The sequence below is a fragment of the Schistocerca piceifrons genome, chromosome 1, assembly GCF_021461385.2.
Source record: "Schistocerca piceifrons isolate TAMUIC-IGC-003096 chromosome 1, iqSchPice1.1, whole genome shotgun sequence".
Lineage (NCBI taxonomy): Eukaryota > Metazoa > Arthropoda > Insecta > Orthoptera > Acrididae > Schistocerca > Schistocerca piceifrons.
In genome coordinates, this window is record NC_060138.1 from 397,116,615 (window position 1) to 397,124,114 (window position 7,500).

At 51.4% G+C, this 7,500-nt stretch overlaps 8 non-coding genes across 8 annotated transcripts; all 8 read left to right on the forward strand.

Annotated features, from left to right (window-relative positions):
* Positions 1-446: 446 nt before the first annotated feature.
* Positions 447-639, forward strand: LOC124718565. The gene has a single exon (XR_007005877.1). It is a non-coding gene; the product is annotated as a U2 spliceosomal RNA (small nuclear RNA).
* A 787-nt stretch (positions 640-1,426) lies between these two features.
* Positions 1,427-1,620, forward strand: LOC124718978. Its single transcript, XR_007005958.1, has one exon. It is a non-coding gene; the product is annotated as a U2 spliceosomal RNA (small nuclear RNA).
* A 791-nt stretch (positions 1,621-2,411) lies between these two features.
* On the forward strand, positions 2,412-2,605 carry LOC124718999. The gene has a single exon (XR_007005963.1). It is a non-coding gene; the product is annotated as a U2 spliceosomal RNA (small nuclear RNA).
* Positions 2,606-3,388: 783 nt separating this feature from the next.
* LOC124718587 lies at positions 3,389-3,581 on the forward strand. Its single transcript, XR_007005878.1, has one exon. It is a non-coding gene; the product is annotated as a U2 spliceosomal RNA (small nuclear RNA).
* A 785-nt stretch (positions 3,582-4,366) lies between these two features.
* LOC124719006 lies at positions 4,367-4,560 on the forward strand. The gene has a single exon (XR_007005965.1). It is a non-coding gene; the product is annotated as a U2 spliceosomal RNA (small nuclear RNA).
* A 783-nt stretch (positions 4,561-5,343) lies between these two features.
* On the forward strand, positions 5,344-5,536 carry LOC124718599. The gene has a single exon (XR_007005879.1). It is a non-coding gene; the product is annotated as a U2 spliceosomal RNA (small nuclear RNA).
* A 781-nt stretch (positions 5,537-6,317) lies between these two features.
* Positions 6,318-6,510, forward strand: LOC124718610. The gene has a single exon (XR_007005880.1). It is a non-coding gene; the product is annotated as a U2 spliceosomal RNA (small nuclear RNA).
* Positions 6,511-7,290: 780 nt separating this feature from the next.
* Positions 7,291-7,483, forward strand: LOC124718621. The gene has a single exon (XR_007005881.1). It is a non-coding gene; the product is annotated as a U2 spliceosomal RNA (small nuclear RNA).
* Positions 7,484-7,500: the final 17 nt, after the last annotated feature.

Sequence of the window (7,500 nt, forward strand, 5' to 3'; positions counted from 1 at the left end):
TATATCCTTAGCTCCTCGCGAACGTCGTCGTCGCCGCCGCACGCACGCAGAATACGTGTGTACACACGTACGCAGTAGGCAGTGGACGATGTAAGCACTCGGCTAGGTGTAGCTCGCGCCGGCCTCGCGCCGGTGTAGCTCGCGCCGGCCTCGCGACGGTGTAGCTCGCGCCGGCCTGGCGCTGCTGTGGGGCGGCCTCACGGCTTCTCCACTGCCCTGGCAGCTAGCGGGCGTTCAAATGGGAGTCGCGGTTTACTGTTCGACATGGAGGGTAGTACTGGGCTGGTGACGAGTGCTCCCGTGAATTGTCTTTCCTCCAGCACTTGCTTTTGCGGTGTTTTCGACGGTCGCCAGTTGCCATATCGGCCCGTACCACCGTGTGTCACTCCCACATGTGGAGCGCACACGCTGCAAGCATTTAGGCCCTTCGGCTGCGGTTTTTCCTTATCGCTTCTCGGCCTTTTGGCTAAGATCAAAGTGTAGTATCTGTTCTTATCAGCTTAATATCTGATACGTCCTGCATCGCAGGACCAGAATATTAAACTCATTTTTGGCTCATGACGGAGTGCTAGGGGCTTGCTCCACCTCTGTCGCGGGTTGGCCCGGCATTGCAGTACCGCCGGGATCGGCCCACCTAAAATTAATTAAAACACAGCCTGAAATGGGTTAATATTCTGCAGTGATCAGATATTCCGCTGGTAGCAAAACTTGTTGTGGTTGTCGATTTGCCCCAGTAGTTAGCTGCTTACACACCACGATTTCTTGTAATTAATTTAACATTTATCTTATGAATATTTTTTTTTTTTTTTTTTTTTTTTTTTTTTTTTTTTTTTTTTTTTTGCGGGTAGCCGGTCCGCTCTTGCAGCCGCATTACACTAGGCTGGTAATTTATGTGGCCACAGAAGAGTGCCTTCGGATGCCTCGTTGGCGTCACATATGGTCCGGGCCACAGATAAATTTTAAATTACATTTTTTGGAGTTATATCCTTAGCTCCTCGCGAACGTCGTCGTCGCCGCCGCACGCACGCAGAATACGTGTGTACACACGTACGCAGTAGGGCAGTGGACGATGTAAGCACTCGGCTAGGTGTAGCTCGCGCCGGCCTCGCGCCGGTGTAGCTCGCGCCGGCCTCGCGACGGTGTAGCTCGCGCCGGCCTGGCGCTGCTGTGGGGCGGCCTCACGGCTTCTCCACTGCCCTGGCAGCTAGCGGCGTTCAAATGGGAGTCGCGGTTTACTGTTCGACATGGAGGGTAGTACTGGGCTGGTGACGAGTGCTCCCGTGAATTGTCTTTCCTCCAGCACTTGCTTTTGCGGTGTTTTCGACGGTCGCCAGTTGCCATATCGGCCCGTACCACCGTGTGTCACTCCCACATGTGGAGCGCACACGCTGCAAGCATTTAGGCCCTTCGGCTGCGGTTTTTCCTTATCGCTTCTCGGCCTTTTGGCTAAGATCAAAGTGTAGTATCTGTTCTTATCAGCTTAATATCTGATACGTCCTGCATCGCAGGACCAGAATATTAAACTCATTTTTGGCTCATGACGGAGTGCTAGGGGCTTGCCTCCACCTCTGTCGCGGGTTGGCCCGGCATTGCAGTACCGCCGGGATCGGCCCCACCTAAAATTAATTAAAACACAGCCTGAAATGGGTTAATATTCTGCAGTGATCAGATATTCCGCTGGTAGCAAAACTTGTTGTGGTTGTCGATTTGCCCAGTAGTTAGCTGCTTACACACCACGATTTCTTGTAATTAATTTAACATTTATCTTATGAATATTTTTTTTTTTTTTTTTTTTTTTTTTTTTTTTTTTTTTTTTTTTTTTTGCGGGTAGCCGGTCCGCTCTTGCAGGCCGCAATTACACTAGGCTGGTAATTTATGTGGGCCACAGAAGAGTGCCTTCGGATGCCTCGTTGGCGTCACATATGGTCCGGCCACAGATAATTTTAATTACATTTTTTGGAGTTATATCCTTAGCTCCTCGCGAACGTCGTCGTCGCCGCCGCACGCACGCAGAATACGTGTGTACACACTGTACGCAGTAGGCAGTGGACGATGTAAGCACTCGGCTAGGTGTAGCTCGCGCCGGCCTCGCGCCGGTGTAGCTCGCGCCGGCCTCGCGACGGTGTAGCTCGCGCCGGCCTGGCGCTGCTGTGGGGCGGCCTCACGGCTTCTCCACTGCCCTGGCAGCTAGCGGCGTTCAAATGGGAAGTCGCGGTTTACTGTTCGACATGGAGGGTAGTACTGGGCTGGTGACGAAGTGCTCCCGTGAATTGTCTTTCCTCCAGCACTTGCTTTTGCGGTGTTTTCGACGGTCGCCAGTTGCCATATCGGCCCGTACCACCGTGTGTCACTCCCACATGTGGAGCGCACACGCTGCAAGCATTTAGGCCCTTCGGCTGCGGTTTTTCCTTATCGCTTCTCGGCCCTTTTGGCTAAGATCAAAGTGTAGTATCTGTTCTTATCAGCTTAATATCTGATACGTCCTGCATCGCAGGACCAGAATATTAAACTCATTTTTGGCTCATGACGGAGTGCTAGGGGCTTGCTCCACCTCTGTCGCGGGTTGGCCCGGCATTGCAGTACCGCCGGGATCGGCCCACCTAAAATTAATTAAAACACAGCCTGAAATGGGTTAATATTCTGCAGTGATCAGATATTCCGCTGGTAGCAAAACTTGTTGTGGTTGTCGATTTGCCCAGTAGTTAGCTGCTTACACACCACGATTTCTTGTAATTAATTTAACATTTATCTTATGAATATTTTTTTTTTTTTTTTTTTTTTTTTTTTTTTTTTTTTTTTTTTTTTGCGGGTAGCCGGTCCGCTCTTGCAGCCGCATTACACTAGGCTGGTAATTTATGTGGCCACAGAAGAGTGCCTTCGGATGCCTCGTTGGCGTCACATATGGTCCGGCCACAGATAATTTTAATTACATTTTTTGGAGTTATATCCTTAGCTCCTCGCGAACGTCGTCGTCGCCGCCGCACGCACGCAGAATACGTGTGTACACACGTACGCAGTAGGCAGTGGACGATGTAAGCACTCGGCTAGGTGTAGCTCGCGCCGGCCTCGCGCCGGTGTAGCTCGCGCCGGCCTCGCGACGGTGTAGCTCGCGCCGGCCTGGCGCTGCTGTGGGGCGGCCTCACGGCTTCTCCACTGCCCTGGCAGCTAGCGGCGTTCAAATGGGAGTCGCGGTTTACTGTTCGACATGGAGGGTAGTACTGGGCTGGTGACGAGTGCTCCCGTGAATTGTCTTTCCTCCAGCACTTGCTTTTGCGGTGTTTTCGACGGTCGCCAGTTGCCATATCGGCCCCGTACCACCGTGTGTCACTCCCACATGTGGAGCGCACACGCTGCAAGCATTTAGGCCCTTCGGCTGCGGTTTTTCCTTATCGCTTCTCGGCCTTTTGGCTAAGATCAAAGTGTAGTATCTGTTCTTATCAGCTTAATATCTGATACGTCCTGCATCGCAGGACCAGAATATTAAACTCATTTTTGGCTCATGACGGAGTGCTAGGGGCTTGCTCCACCTCTGTCGCGGGTTGGCCCGGCATTGCAGTACCGCCGGGATCGGCCCACCTAAAATTAATTAAAACACAGCCTGAAATGGGTTAATATCTGCAGTGATCAGATATTCCGCTGGTAGCAAAACTTGTTGTGGTTGTCGATTTGCCCAGTAGTTAGCTGCTTACACACCACGATTTCTTGTAATTAATTTAACATTTATCTTATGAATATTTTTTTTTTTTTTTTTTTTTTTTTTTTTTTTTTTTTTTTTTTTTTTTTGCGGGTAGCCGGTCCGCTCTTGCAGCCGCATTACACTAGGCTGGTAATTTATGTGGCCACAGAAGAGTGCCTTCGGATGCCTCGTTGGGCGTCACATATGGTCCGGCCACAGATAATTTTAATTACATTTTTTGGAGTTATATCCTTAGCTCCTCGCGAACGTCGTCGTCGCCGCCGCACGCACGCAGAATACGTGTGTACACACGTACGCAGTAGGCAGTGGACGATGTAAGCACTCGGCTAGGTGTAGCTCGCGCCGGCCTCGCGCCGGTGTAGCTCGCGCCGGCCTCGCGACGGTGTAGCTCGCGCCGGCCTGGCGCTGCTGTGGGGCGGCCTCACGGCTTCTCCACTGCCCTGGCAGCTAGCGGCGTTCAAATGGGAGTCGCGGTTTACTGTTCGACATGGAGGGTAGTACTGGGCTGGTGACGAGTGCTCCCGTGAATTGTCTTTCCTCCAGCACTTGCTTTTGCGGTGTTTTCGACGGTCGCCAGTTGCCATATCGGCCCGTACCACCGTGTGTCACTCCCACATGTGGAGCGCACACGCTGCAAGCATTTAGGCCCTTCGGCTGCGGTTTTTCCTTATCGCTTCTCGGCCTTTTGGCTAAGATCAAAGTGTAGTATCTGTTCTTATCAGCTTAATATCTGAATACGTCCTGCATCGCAGGACCAGAATATTAAACTCATTTTTGGCTCATGACGGAGTGCTAGGGGCTTGCTCCACCTCTGTCGCGGGTTGGCCCGGCATTGCAGTACCGCCGGGATCGGCCCACCTAAAATTAATTAAAACACAGCCTGAAATGGGTTAATATTCTGCAGTGATCAGATATTCCGCTGGTAGCAAAACTTGTTGTGGTTGTCGATTTGCCCAGTAGTTAGCTGCTTACACACCACGATTTCTTGTAATTAATTTAACATTTATCTTATGAATATTTTTTTTTTTTTTTTTTTTTTTTTTTTTTTTTTTTTTTTTTTTTGCGGGTAGCCGGTCCGCTCTTGCAGCCGCATTACACTAGGCTGGTAATTTATGTGGCCACAGAAGAGTGCCTTCGGATGCCTCGTTGGCGTCACATATGGTCCGGCCACAGATAATTTTAATTACATTTTTTGGAGTTATATCCTTAGCTCCTCGCGAACGTCGTCGTCGCCGCCGCACGCACGCAGAATACGTGTGTACACACGTACGCAGTAGGCAGTGGACGATGTAAGCACTCGGCTAGGTGTAGCTCGCGCCGGCCTCGCGCCGGTTGTAGCTCGCGCCGGCCTCGCGACGGTGTAGCTCGCGCCGGCCTGGCGCTGCTGTGGGGCGGCCTCACGGCTTCTCCACTGCCCTGGCAGCTAGCGGCGTTCAAATGGGAGTCGCGGTTTACTGTTCGACATGGAGGGTAGTACTGGGCTGGTGACGAGTGCTCCCGTGAATTGTCTTTCCTCCAGCACTTGCTTTTGCGGTGTTTTCGACGGTCGCCAGTTGCCATATCGGCCCGTACCCACCGTGTGTCACTCCCACATGTGGAGCGCACACGCTGCAAGCATTTAGGCCCTTCGGCTGCGGTTTTTCCTTATCGCTTCTCGGCCTTTTGGCTAAGATCAAAGTGTAGTATCTGTTCTTATCAGCTTAATATCTGATACGTCCTGCATCGCAGGACCAGAATATTAAACTCATTTTTGGCTCATGACGGAGTGCTAGGGGCTTGCTCCACCTCTGTCGCGGGTTGGCCCGGCATTGCAGTACCGCCGGGATCGGCCCACCTAAAATTAATTAAAACACAGCCTGAAATGGGTTAATATTCTGCAGTGATCAGATATTCCGCTGGTAGCAAACTTGTTGTGGTTGTCGATTTGCCCAGTAGTTAGCTGCTTACACACCACGATTTCTTGTAATTAATTTAACATTTATCTTATGAATATTTTTTTTTTTTTTTTTTTTTTTTTTTTTTTTTTTTTTTTTTTTTTGCGGGTAGCCGGTCCGCTCTTGCAGCCGCATTACACTAGGCTGGTAATTTATGTGGCCACAGAAGAGTGCCTTCGGATGCCTCGTTGGCGTCACATATGGTCCGGCCACAGATAATTTTAATTACATTTTTTGGAGTTATATCCTTAGCTCCTCGCGAACGTCGTCGTCGCCGCCGCACGCACGCAGAATACGTGTGTACACACGTACGCAGTAGGCAGTGGACGATGTAAGCACTCGGCTAGGTGTAGCTCGCGCCGGCCTCGCGCCGGTGTAGCTCGCGCCGGCCTCGCGACGGTGTAGCTCGCGCCGGCCTGGCGCTGCTGTGGGGCGGCCTCACGGCTTCTCCACTGCCCTGGCAGCTAGCGGCGTTCAAATGGGAGTCGCGGTTTACTGTTCGACATGGAGGGTAGTACTGGGCTGGTGACGAGTGCTCCCGTGAATTGTCTTTCCTCCAGCACTTGCTTTTGCGGTGTTTTCGACGGTCGCCAGTTGCCATATCGGCCCGTACCACCGTGTGTCACTCCCACATGTGGAGCGCACACGCTGCAAGCATTTAGGCCCTTCGGCTGCGGTTTTTCCTTATCGCTTCTCGGCCTTTTGGCTAAGATCAAAGTGTAGTATCTGTTCTTATCAGCTTAATATCTGATACGTCCTGCATCGCAGGACCAGAATATTAAACTCATTTTTGGCTCATGACGGAGTGCTAGGGGCTTGCTCCACCTCTGTCGCGGGTTGGCCCGGCATTGCAGTACCGCCGGGATCGGCCCACCTAAAATTAATTAAAACACAGCCTGAAATGGGTTAATATTCTGCAGTGATCAGATATTCCGCTGTAGCAAAACTTGTTGTGGTTGTCGATTTGCCCAGTAGTTAGCTGCTTACACACCACGATTTCTTGTAATTAATTTAACATTTATCTTATGAATATTTTTTTTTTTTTTTTTTTTTTTTTTTTTTTTTTTTTTTTTTTTGCGGGTAGCCGGTCCGCTCTTGCAGCCGCATTACACTAGGCTGGTAATTTATGTGGCCACAGAAGAGTGCCTTCGGATGCCTCGTTGGCGTCACATATGGTCCGGCCACAGATAATTTTAATTACATTTTTTGGAGTTATATCCTTAGCTCCTCGCGAACGTCGTCGTCGCCGCCGCACGCACGCAGAATACGTGTGTACACACGTACGCAGTAGGCAGTGGACGATGTAAGCACTCGGCTAGGTGTAGCTCGCGCCGGCCTCGCGCCGGTGTAGCTCGCGCCGGCCTCGCGACGGTGTAGCTCGCGCCGGCCTGGCGCTGCTGTGGGGCGGCCTCACGGCTTCTCCACTGCCCTGGCAGCTAGCGGCGTTCAAATGGGAGTCGCGGTTTACTGTTCGACATGGAGGGTAGTACTGGGCTGGTGACGAGGTGCTCCCGTGAATTGTCTTTCCTCCAGCACTTGCTTTTGCGGTGTTTTCGACGGTCGCCAGTTGCCATATCGGCCCGTACCACCGTGTGTCACTCCCACATGTGGAGCGCACACGCTGCAAGCATTTAGGCCCTTCGGCTGCGGTTTTTCCTTATCGCTTCTCGGCCTTTTGGCTAAGATCAAAGTGTAGTATCTGTTCTTATCAGCTTAATATCTGATACGTCCTGCATCGCAGGACCAGAATATTAAACTCATTTTTGGCTCATGACGGAGTGCTAGGGGCTTGCTCCACCTCTGTCGCGGGTTGGCCCGGCATTGCAGTACCGCCGGGATCGGCCCACCTAAAATTAATTAAAACACAGC